Source organism: Sceloporus occidentalis, unplaced genomic scaffold (genome assembly GCF_023333645.1).
Source record: "Sceloporus occidentalis isolate IW3139 unplaced genomic scaffold, rSceOcc1.0.p SCAF_2, whole genome shotgun sequence".
In the NCBI taxonomy this organism is placed as follows: Eukaryota; Metazoa; Chordata; class Lepidosauria; order Squamata; family Phrynosomatidae; genus Sceloporus; species Sceloporus occidentalis.
Genome location: NW_028316982.1, coordinates 67,514,477 through 67,526,599, shown reverse-complemented (window position 1 = coordinate 67,526,599; position 12,123 = coordinate 67,514,477). Strand labels below are relative to the sequence as shown.

The 12,123-nt window shown below is 39.0% G+C and overlaps 1 protein-coding gene across 5 annotated transcripts in view; it reads right to left on the bottom strand.

Annotated features, from left to right (window-relative positions):
- ADD3 (adducin 3) overlaps positions 1-12,123 on the bottom strand; it is a 156,588-nt gene that overhangs the window by 134,005 nt on the left and 10,460 nt on the right. For 2 of the 5 annotated variants that reach the window (XM_089509854.1, XM_089509853.1), the window contains exon 2: positions 5,660-5,744. The exons of the other annotated variants lie outside the window; for them this stretch is intronic. The gene's annotated coding sequence lies outside the window, so the exon portion shown is untranslated. The remainder of the gene's footprint in view (positions 1-5,659; positions 5,745-12,123) is intronic. 5 annotated transcript variants of the gene reach the window in all.

The window sequence follows — 12,123 nt, the reverse complement described above, 5'->3', positions numbered from 1 at the left end:
TCTGCGCCTTCGAAAATCCACTGAAGGGTGTTTTCGCACGGGGGGGGGAGCAGAACAGATCCCCTGCGAAAATAGAGGGCCAACTGTACTTTCCTTGATCTAGAACCAGGAGAAAACCTATCTGGACAAACAGATAACTAGGAGTTCATTCCATTATCCTCTCTTTGTACTCAACCCACTCTACCTAAAACCCAATGTATCCTCCCTCTCTATTAATATGTTGCATTAGTAGTCCCTCTGGGCCTCTTTACTGGGATTTACCTCTCCTCAAGGTCTCTCCTCTCTCTGAATATTTTGGGCATCTGAAAACTCTGGGGCTAGCCAAACACTGCCAAAATTGTTGTAGGTGGGTGATGCTATTCTGGCTACAGAAAAATCTCAATTGTAACAGATGAAACACCGATTATATAAATGTTACAAATCAGTTACATATATAATAGAATGGCATCATGATGCATGGAAGTACAGTAGCACCTTGTTATATGCTGGGGTTTGGTTCCAAGATCCCCCGTGTATAACAAAATCTGTGTATACTGAAGTCCCATTAAATATAATGACATAGCAAAATGGTGTCCCTTATAAAAATTGATAATCAAGGTTTGATATTTGAAATTTATACTTTTTGGAACATTTTCAAACCATGGATGCTTGAATCCGTGTATTAAAAAATCCATGTAGAAGAATGGCCGACTGTATACAGTATCAACTGTTCCAAAAAGCCTCTGGCACATGCTAAATAAACAAACAAACAAATAATCGGGCCATGGCAATCCCAGCAAATAACTTGCCTTAACATTTTTTTTTGTTTAAATCTCTTAATCTTGTACTATAAGGCTAATAAAATAAAATGATGTTTGCACTCCCATATTTTGGGATGTCTTTCACATGACACTTATGAAAAATCTGTAGAAGTTCAAAAAGGAATACAAGTAATGCAAAGGCTAATATATATGGTTATTTTAAAAAATCTCAAAACATCCACTCTGGCAGCCTGGTCTTGATGTTTCTTTGTGGCAAACCTCAAAAATTTCCTCCTGCTTTCTTGTTACCTAATAAAAATGAGTTTTAGTATTTCCATCAAATCCCAGAAAGCATCTGTTCCACTGATGTTGCAGGTGCTGGAAAGTGGAAGGAAATGGAGAATGTGAGAAAAAGAGAAACCAAGGCAGGAGAAAGGTGGGAAGGGATCAAGAAAAAAAATCAACACTTTATTATCCGAATTATACCGTGTAAGCAATACTAAACACACTACAGAAGTACTAAAGGATTCATTATAGATCACCCTAATAACAATATACAACACTGTGCATTATATAATATGCAACAGAAACTGGAATAAAATAGAAAAAAAGAACTGGAAAAGGCCACAATGCACAAACCCCTCCCTTCCCTACAAAAACTCTCAAGTCAAAAGAGGAAAAATCAGCCCTTTGGACCAAAAAAGGACACACATTCTAGAAAGGATCTGGCCACTTTAGGGTTTCCTACTGAGCAAATAAGTCGTGCTCACACTCCAGGCGAGGCCTCCCTTTTTTCTTTCACTCCATTCTTCAATTGCTTTCCAACTGATACAACAGGCAGGGGCATGTGATCCAATTCCTTCAGTCCTTAATCCTTGTTCTGAAGGCTTTGACCTGTCCTATCTGGACAAGGGAAAGCTACCTCATTCTACAGTGAATTCTAAAAATGAGAAGTTAACTAGTTTGATAAAGTACAGGATTAAATTCAGCTTTAATAAGGAAATCCAATAAATTAAACCATGTTAGGGGGGGAATTAATACATTGATTATCTAATGAGTCAATCAGCTAATTATTTCCTATCTCTGGATGTATGCTTGAGAACAAATACCCACAAATGAAGCATACAAATGTCTAACTAACAGACAACTGTTAATATTTAAATTGAATGAAGAGTTATTCTTAAGTTTATAACCTGAGTTTGACAGTGTTTTATATAAAGGTCATCTCTCTCTCCATCCCTGTCATTCTGACAGTTATAAGGATTGGGGAAGAACAGTCATATGAATTTCTGGCAATAATCCTACTATATTAAAGATAAAGCTAGCTATGTTTAAATCTGATTTTTTAAATAAGAAACCTTTCCTAACAGGAAGACAACAACGTAGCATGGTGGTAGCTCAAAAATACAAACACTTCTGTGCCCAGGGTATTCCCATACTAAAAATAACATGCTGTTATTCACAAGTGTCCCTCCCATAGGGAGGAGTGTGCTACATCCCCTTGTCTCCATTCTCCATCCAAATACAACATGGGCACAAAAGTACAACTTCACACAGAAGCAAAGTACAATTTAACCATTTTAACTGTTACCATGGTAACAGTCAAGAGGAAGAATCAACCTGATTGCATATCTAGGGTGTCTGAGCCCCAGGACTTCATACGTCCTCCTTGGTTGGCACATTACATCACGGAACCAAGCCCCAAGACATTGATATGTAGTCTGGCTGGAAGGACAGATACTACCTCTCCAGCATGTTCTCATTCACTGGCCACCTGCAGAGCCCCCATCTTTGCTTCCTTTGCTGCCCCTCCTCCACGTGGGCTAATGTTTAAAAGACCAGTGCCCTGTTCTTGCATTAGTTGAGCTTGTGGCAGCTCTCACATGCCCAGAGATCAAAAGTTAGTGCAATACCTGGTACTCATTAGGTATTCTGCTGCTGCTGCTTTCATCTTTGGAAGATAGCAGAGGTATTCTTAAGTAGATACAGGCACAGTACAGTGCGCCAAAGAGGCGCCCCTCTTTGCTCTGCAGGAGCACCGCAGCAACCAAATTGCGCGGCACTGCTGCGGAGCAAAAAAAGGAGCACCCAGAAGCAGCTCCTTTTTGCGGTGCCGCAAAGCACCAAAGCTGGCGCAGTGAAGTTGCAGCTGTGCCGCCCCATCCCATTTGGAAGCGGCGCAGCTGCGACATCACCGTTACACGCCCCGTGTGGTGGGCACACTGCAGCTGCGGCGTGTCCATGACTTGCGAGGGTTGCTGGGCATGTGGGCGCTCCGCCCACCAGGCAACCATCGCACGTGACGAGGGCGCCACAAAGGCCCATCAGTTCCGGACCATAGTTGTGGGTCCGTTACATACCCAATCTTCAGCAATTGTGAATAGAGTTGTGGATCATAAACCAAAATTTTCTAATATTTATACAGTTCTACCACATTTGGTATATCCTGCCTATTTTATTTTTATTTTTCATTTTGACATCTCCAACACTTGTTCTCTCCTGTTTTGTAGATCTTATTTAGTTTTACTGGGGTGTAATACCATCTGTTGCTAACTTTCAAGTAGTTTTCTTCCAAGTCTTGGTACACTTATCTTCCTCCCATCACAAATTTGGGGCAAACTTTTATTCAAGCATGTTATACAATTAGTCACAATTTTAGCTGGAGTGCAGGTCAGCTAAAGGTATTAAATCATCTGAATACAGTCACCCCTCCACATCACGGGAGTTAGGGGCCAAGGACCCCACAAAAGCTGGAAAACTGCAAATATGAATGATAAAGAGCCCTCTCCCATCAAGAGCACCACCCAGAACTCTCTTTGCCACCATGAAACACATAGCCTCCCCCAAATTTCTGAAATGCTTTCACTTTTCATAGGATGTTAGCAGCCACAACTACAAGGATCCACCTTCTCTCCTCTCCCTCCCTCCCAACCAGACAAAAACACTGCATTTCCCCCACTTTTAACCAACTTTGCAGTCTCCTCATTTCTAAAGTCTTTCCACTTTGAATCCAATGTCTGCAGCCATCACCACAAAGGGAAGATACAGTGTTGCTTTTGTCTGGCCAGGAGTGAGGGAGAGGGGCATGAAAGGAGTGGCTGCAAACACTGGATTCAAAGGGAAGCTTTTGGTTTTGGCTGGCTGGGAGGAAAGATGAGGAGGAGGGAGGGGTGAAAAGGTTGGTCTTGTTAAGCAGTAGCTACAAAGTCACAAATAATCAAAACCACAAATCTGAAACCTCCAAATGTGAAGCTGCTATATATAGAATCACATAACTTATCCATCTAGACCAATAATGTCTACTTTGGAGAGTCGTTCTCATGCAAAAAGTGTGACAGGACCTGCTAGTGCTTTTAACTGAAGATAAAACAAGCTAACCTGGAATCTGGGAGAATAATCACAAAGCTGTTATAGCGCTATTATTCCAGTTTTACTTATATGGCTGCCTCCTGGGGCATTCTGGGGTTTGAAGTTTAGTGAGGCCTCGGGGCTCTCTGGCTGAGAATTCTAAATACCTTTCCTGCGCACACAGCTTGATACTCAGGAATAATCAAATCCGCAAACCCCAAAGCTGTAAATTTGGAGGGACAACTGTAATTGTTCCATAATTTTTATATTTATATATTTTAATATTGTGGTACTGTTTTTAAATTGTATTGTTTTATACTTGTTGTTCACTGCCTTGAGTCCCTGTATTGGGAGAAAGATGGGATATAATAAAATAAAATAAAATGATTAAATAAATTGAAAGAGATTAAATAAGCCAGCCTTGCAAATATATTTTTAAAATTACATATCCCACCATTTCTACTGGACCACTTCTCTTTCTATATTTGTTAGTTTGTAAGCTACATTAAAATACTGCTACTATAGCACTCCTCTTTTGGTTTTAATGCAACAGATAAACAAAGTGCTGGGTTTTTTTTATAAAGCAGCATAAAAGGATTTAGAAACAGGTTACTACCGACAATTCTTCCCATCTGTTCCCCATCCTCATCTTGGCGGGGAAGACCTACAGGTTCCTTCTAGAAACATGAAACTGTCTGCTAAAAACAACAACCCACATTCCTCTCTGTAATTGTAGAAGGAACATGGAACCATGATAATACACCATTTGCAAGGGAATGCAAATATTTTAAAATTTAAATGTATTAGTAGTGCAATACTATGTTTACTAGGATTTACATACATCTGTAAGTACATAATTACTGCCTTAGTTAACAGATCTTGTATCATCTAGGTGTCTCCAAGGGGTTAGCAGTATCAAATCTATGGAACTCCCAGGTAGTTAAGAGTTGAGGTGTTTGGTGGTGGGTATCATCACTAGGAGTTACCAACCATATATAAATTAGCCTTGTCCTCTGGCTCTAATGTGGTCCTTTACTACAATGCCCACCCTTGTCAGTCCTTCCCCATTTAAAAATATATGCAGGGTAAGCATCCTTCCAAGTTAATCAATAAGCAAAGTACTCTTTGGTTTATTTTTTATTGCACATTCATAAAACTGCCCCTGACAGGTCTGTATTTAGTAAAAAATATCAGATGGCGTCTTCATTATGAATCAATAGATTATGAGCACAAGAATCACATGCAGAAAGAACCAATTATCTCCATACAGAACTTTAATAGATGGGGCAAGCATGCTTTGATTTTCTACTTCAAACATGTTTTCACAATTAACCACCAGCATATTATAGTCAGGTGAGGGCTGTAACCAACATCTTTTACAACAGGCCCTTGTGAAACTTGAAGCCAAAATATATCAAAGGTCACCTTGCATAAAAGGCAGGTTTTTTTTCCCCTAAGCACTCTTACAAAAGCTTTGTTCAAGCAGACGGAACTCAAGATAGCATTTTATTTAACCCTAGGCAATGGAAGCAGCATACAATTTATATTACAAAGGTAGGAGATGAGATTACCTGCAGTTAGGTTGTTTTATGATGGAATACTGGCTGGTAGCATCTCTCTAAAGCAAAGCTTTGGGCTACTTTTCGCCTGCATAAACTAAACACAACATCACACAATTCAGTTATCCTTTATTTCAATACTTCAATAAACACTTTAAGAGTATAATAATAGCAACGTATGTTTTTTGGCTAAAAAAGATAAATTACTGAAGACAAATAAGAAATCTACTACATGTCATATTCATAAAATGCTACAGATATGTTGTGAACTGTAAAAGTACACGTTAAGACAATAGAATGGACCCCATATTTCTTTCTCTTAGCTGTTTTTTCTCTTTATTTTCAATTGAAAGAAACTGAAAACTGTGAGTATGCAGAAAGATCCTGCAGCATCTTTGAGACTAATTATGGAGCAAAACAGACAGGCAAAAGGAGGTGCTTTCAGGCTGACTTGAAGGTGTGGCATTTAGATAACACTTGCCTTGAAGTCAGCAGGAAAGTGCCCTCTAGGCACCTTATGCAGAGAAAAGCTGCTTTTTTCCTGGCTTGAAACCATATCATGCGGTCACGATGTGAACACTCCAGCTGCCTTGGGAGCCGGCAGTGCAGTTGGTGGGGTTTCAATGTGGCTTCAGAAAAGGCAGCTTCAAGACACTTTTTCCTGCCCATCTGTTTTGCCCATCTTTCAGTCAGTCTCAAAAGTGTTGCAAGAACCCCTTTCATACTCATTATCCAGAATGACACAGTTATGTCTTTGAATGATAACTGTCAAATCTACTTAACATAACAGTTTACATATTTCACAGTATACAAGAAAGCATAGCATTTCTAGGAAGACTGAAGAGGCATCTACTATGCTCAACAACATTCCTAAAGATTTTGAGCCCAACCAAACAAGCTTGTAGAAATATCTCTGTGTGTGGAGCTAAAAGAATTCTGCCATGAATTGCAAAGAAAAATAGTACAAAAACAGCCTGTAATGTGGCATAGGTTATCTTTGTAAACTCGCAGATAGGAAGGCTCACTGGCTCATAGCTTAAGTATCTTACTAACTTTTTTCATGTTACAACTAAAAATCTTACATAAATTAAATTATATGTAGTATACTGAAAATGCTACTAAATTTGATCTTGATTAGCAGCATTAGGGGAATCTCTGTTTCTTCATCTCTACCTGCATCTATGTCTTCATATGTGGACAGAGAGGAGGAAGCAGGGCTCCAGTGAGCTTAGCTTTGAGAACACTAATCCTCCTTCATGCAGTGCTGTATCAGGGAAAGGTCTGAGGGGAAGAATTGGTGTCTTTTTACCTTTCCTTCCTCCTCTTACAGTGGAAGGAAGCAGTTTTTAATTTCAGAAATCTTAATTTTGGAAATCTTCTCTCTCCTTCCCTCCATCTATCCACCCATTCTGAAGAATTCAGGTTTCCATTATGTGGAAATGTATAACCCATGAATCTACAGAACAGCAATGCCACTGGAACTTGCAGAACTTGGTGCTTATGTGTGTGCGCTCTTCCTCAATATAACATGCCATTCTTCATCAATACAACACATGCATACTCTGTACAGAGTTGTCTTTCCCCCCCTTCAGTTTGCCTCAAGCGTCTTTGGGAAGCACAGCCTCTCCTGTCACTCTTTGTCATGTCTTCAAAAAGATGTCCTTCAGATGCAAGTCAATGCCATGTTGGAGCTTCTTTTCTGTAGACTGACCACATATGGCTATGTATTGCACAGGAATGAGACAAATACATGGACTTCTATGGATGACTTATATAGCTGTGTGTCAAATACAGCCAGTACAGTTATGAATAAATGTTGTTATTGGCTAGTTATTTAATAATGAATCCTGTTACCTGGGATCTTCCAGATCAGGTCCAACTGCATGACTGAATAGTTGCACAGATAACTGCATGCTGCTTCCTTAATCTTTTACATAGTGCTGTCAGTATTTTTTTAACAGTTTTACTTTTTCTTGCATGCATTCTCCTCAGCCCTAATCCTCACCTCTAGAATACCTAACATTATAAACTGTCGGGACCATCTGGCATAAAACAAGTCATAATCTCCTTTCATGCAACACACTATAAAATCACAATTGAAAAGCTAAAACTAAACAAAATAACAACAGCCTAAAATCAAATTTAAAATGCAAAGGTCTAACTAAATAATACATTTCTGGTTGCCTGTTGGAAACCTAGTATGGATGGAACCAGCCTAACCTCCAGAACAGATGTATTGCTACAATGCACAACCCTGTATCTTGTACTCAGCAATCTAATCTCTACGGACACATAACAAGGCCTTTTGCTGAAAATATCAGATTTCAGGAAGGTACATGCAGGATGAGGCATTCTTTCAGATATTCTGGTCCCAAGTCATTTAGGACTTTAAAGGCCAAAATCAAGTTTGGAAACAAACTGGAAGCCAGTGAAGGTAGTCCAGGCTCAGTAATGCATATATATACATACTAGCCCTATCTCCTAGGTGTAGTTTCCAAACACTGTTCAAGGGCAGCCACAAGTCAGTCTAATAAAGCGATAATTAAAACTTGGATCACTATAGCTAAGGAGCCTTCCCTCCAATACTAGTCAAATCTGAATAAAGGCACTCTCAATGCACTGATGTACTACCATAAAGGGGGGCTTGGACTATTTTAAACAATGCCATATAACAATGATAACATCCCTGAAGGGCATTCTATTACCCTTTCTTCTTAAATACCAAAATTCAAGACATTTTCTGATTTCTGGTGATCCTATCATGGGGCTTTCTTGGCAGAATATGTTCTGAGGAGATTGCCTTTGCCATCCTATGAGGCTGAGAAAGCGTGGCACGCCCAAGGTCACCCAGTCCGCTTCCATGGTCAAGAGGGATTTCAAGCCCTGGTGTCCCAGTGACCTTAGAAAATGTCAATTTTTGACGGTAAAAGAGTGGTCTGTCTCAATGATAATACACTACTGTTATCTTGCCTAAGCTAATGGGTAGAACACAAAAGGAGCCAACTAAATATGTAGTGTAAATCCATACTACAATAGAGAAACATAGTCTGGAAAATATTTCTGGTAGTTAGCTTGCGCAATGCTACAATATATTTTTATTAAGAGTATGATATCTCTAACATCTGTTCTAAGTACCATTTGAACACAAACCAGTCATGCTCCCATTAAGGCAAATGTATGACAATGTTATTTGAAAACCAGACTGGCAACAACTTCCCAGAGGATGTTTTCTGTTGCCGCTCCAAAAATCTGGAATGACCTGCCGAAGGTGATCCGCCATATAACATCTTTGGAGGCCTTCAAGACGACAATAAAAATGGACCTCTTCCAGCAGGCATTCCCAGACTGACCTCCTCAGAATGTTCACTCTCCAATGGCATAGCTGTTCCCACCGGACGGTGATCGCGATTGATTTTATTGGGAGCATTTTATTGGGAATTGCTGTTTATTTTAGGGTGGGAGGGAGTTTTAGGATGTTTTGTTATGTTTTTACTTGAGGGTTGTTGTGTAGCATTTTTATTGTTCTCTTGTTTGTTGTTACCCGCCTTGATCCAATACAGGGAGAGACAGGATACAAATAAATATTATTATTATTATTATTATTATTATTATTTCAAATGAATCAAGTCATTACTGATCATTAATCTCAAGTTAAATAAGATCTCTTGGGGTTGTGGGAGTGGACAGGAAGAAAATTTAATGGGAAAAAAAACCTCCATAAGCAAAATGCTACAAACCCATCAAAGTATCTGACACATTAGTTTTTTTAGCACCATTTTCAGCCATTGACAACATTGAATTCATGTAGGTGATCTCTCAGTAACTTTAAAACTGAAAATTAGCCAAAAAAGGAGTGCCATTAAAGTATGAATGAATTATACTATTGACTAATAGTATAATTTATCAGACTTGAATGAATTATATACTTGTGAGTTTATTGCCTTTCTAGCAGGAATCAGACTTTTGCACTCTTAGGACCATGTCATGTAATGTAGTATATACAAATGTTTTTTCACTGCAAATAGCAGTTGTTGGAGGCAACAATCAGGATTGGGTCTGGGGCTTTCTTTTCCACAATGAGATTCAAAGGAAAACTGGCTCCCTATCTGCTGGTGTTGATGGGAGCATACCTTCCAGGCCAGGAATTCAAGATCTTTTAAAATAAAAGTTAACTGATTCTAAGACGTCATAATAAAAACAAAACAAAAATGTGACACTTTACATATCTGAATACTAGTTGTATACTCCTGTTGCTCAATATATTTCTACTTAGATGGAAAAATCAGGTACATTCCTAGTCTGTTTCATTGTGTCTTTTTATCATCATTACCATATGAGCAGCACAGAACAAAATCTTATGTGCTTCTAATTCCAGTGTGTGCAACTCCCAATTAGCCCGCAGCAGTTCTAGTTATAAGGCAATAATAATCAACTAGAGCAGGCATTCTTGTTGAAGGGCTTCTCTATATCCACTGGAATATCTTTGTATCCTGCAGAAAAAGTCTTTGTCAATCCATGCTGAATCCCTTTATCTTAAAGTGATACTTCTGAAGGTGAAAATATCTATAGGTTTTAAACGGTTTAAAATCTACAGCTTTAAAAACAAACAGCTACTCAAACTGGGTAAACATTTTCTATTCATCTGAAAACAAACAAATGGCAGACACTCAACCACTCTACAACAATGCAACCCTATTTACTGGCCTTACTCCCAGGTAACTACATACATGAGCATAGCTATAGTTGCTTTGCTCTTTTGACTTGTCCTCTACTTCCAAGTTATGTATTATTTTTGAAGACTGTTGAAGAATGCGGAAAGCATGTATTACAAGATTTCAGGTATTACTGTATGTTTGAAGTTCTAGAGTATCACACTAATGATCTAATTGCAAGACTGAAAGTTATCTCAGTAAATTATACTGTAACTCTCAAGCAGGAGCATGAAATCTAACCACCCACTGAATAGACTTTAATTCATTTTCATAAATGCAGTAATGGACATTACACAGCCAACCTCGACTCAGTTGCCTAAGTATATTTGTTATTTTCTCTTAAGCTAACCAAATACTACCAAGTACCAAATACTACCAAGAAACCTGGCAGGAAACTGAACAATTACAGAGTGACTCATTCTCTGCCATTCATTCCCAGCTTCCATCAATCAGAGGATCACGGACACCTGCAGCGTAAGGATGAATGCAGTATCTTGGCCAACAGCCAGTGTCATGGGGTCTGAACATCTGCATGGCTGTGATTGCAATGCAAATAAAAGCATTTTGATTCACCATGGTATAGAAACTGGCAGCCTAGAACTGTGGCAGTCAGAGCTTCTTTTGAAAAACAGGCCTCTCATTTCACTGTCGCACAAACTACTTGAAGATGTGCTAACACTGGCCAGAATCCAAAACAGTCATATGGGGAATCTTCAAATGCATAGTGCAGTTTTTAAGTCCTCTCTGCAGAGAACGATCCTTCACATCACCTGACTTGCACAACAATACTTATACAGCAGACCTTCTTTGTACTGACCATAGTTGTTTTAAGGGCCAGCACTAGAAGATGCAATCAAGGAACAGTACTGAGGATGAGTCTACATATACCTTCATCTATACCACCTCAAAGCACTTTACACCAAGACTTAGCTTCCTACATGCTTCACCAACTTTGCCTTTAAAAAAAAGGGCTGTGAGCTTCAAAGGCTAACTCAATGAATTATATGCCCTTTAGGGGGGCTGGCCTACTATTACCACAGTATAGACTTTGGATATTAAATTAATGAATCTGTCATTCCACATGGCAGAATATACATTAATCAGCCAGCCCTCCCAGTTTTGTGCCACCTTTGTGAAACTGATAAGGTTGCTCTCCAGCCCACTCATCTAAGACATTGATAAAAATGTTGAAGAGTAATGGCCCTAGGATAGCATCTTGAGGCACCCCATTTGAGACCTCATTGCAACCTGAAGCACAGCCATTGATGGTAACTCTTTGAACACAGGTTTTCCCACCAATTATGGATCCATTTCTCCCCCCCCCCCCCTCCTTCCACCCTTTTATGCTGCAAGAGACTAACACAATTTCTTCTTTGAAAAATTCACAGATAAACACTGTTTTTAATGTTTATCCCATAATTTTCTAAAAACAAAGAGGCATTTCAATTTACTTCTGTGATTGTGGCACAGAATGTAAAAGCAAATGAAAAAGAAAAAGTAATCTGTATATTGCTCTTCATTTGGAACATGAAACTTGACTTGTTTTTAGCTTTGCTGTACTCCATAAAAATCAGTTCACCTCAGTCTCTATTATGCAACTTGAAAAAGAAAAGTAGTTTTTTACCAGAAGGGCTCTTGGATCCTCTATACTTATGCAAAATAGTGCCCCACAACTTCATTTATCATCTCTAGGTTTTTGTGCCAACAAAAACTATTTACGCTGGTAATATTTAGTATGGAGCAACATTGATTAATCCTTAATTA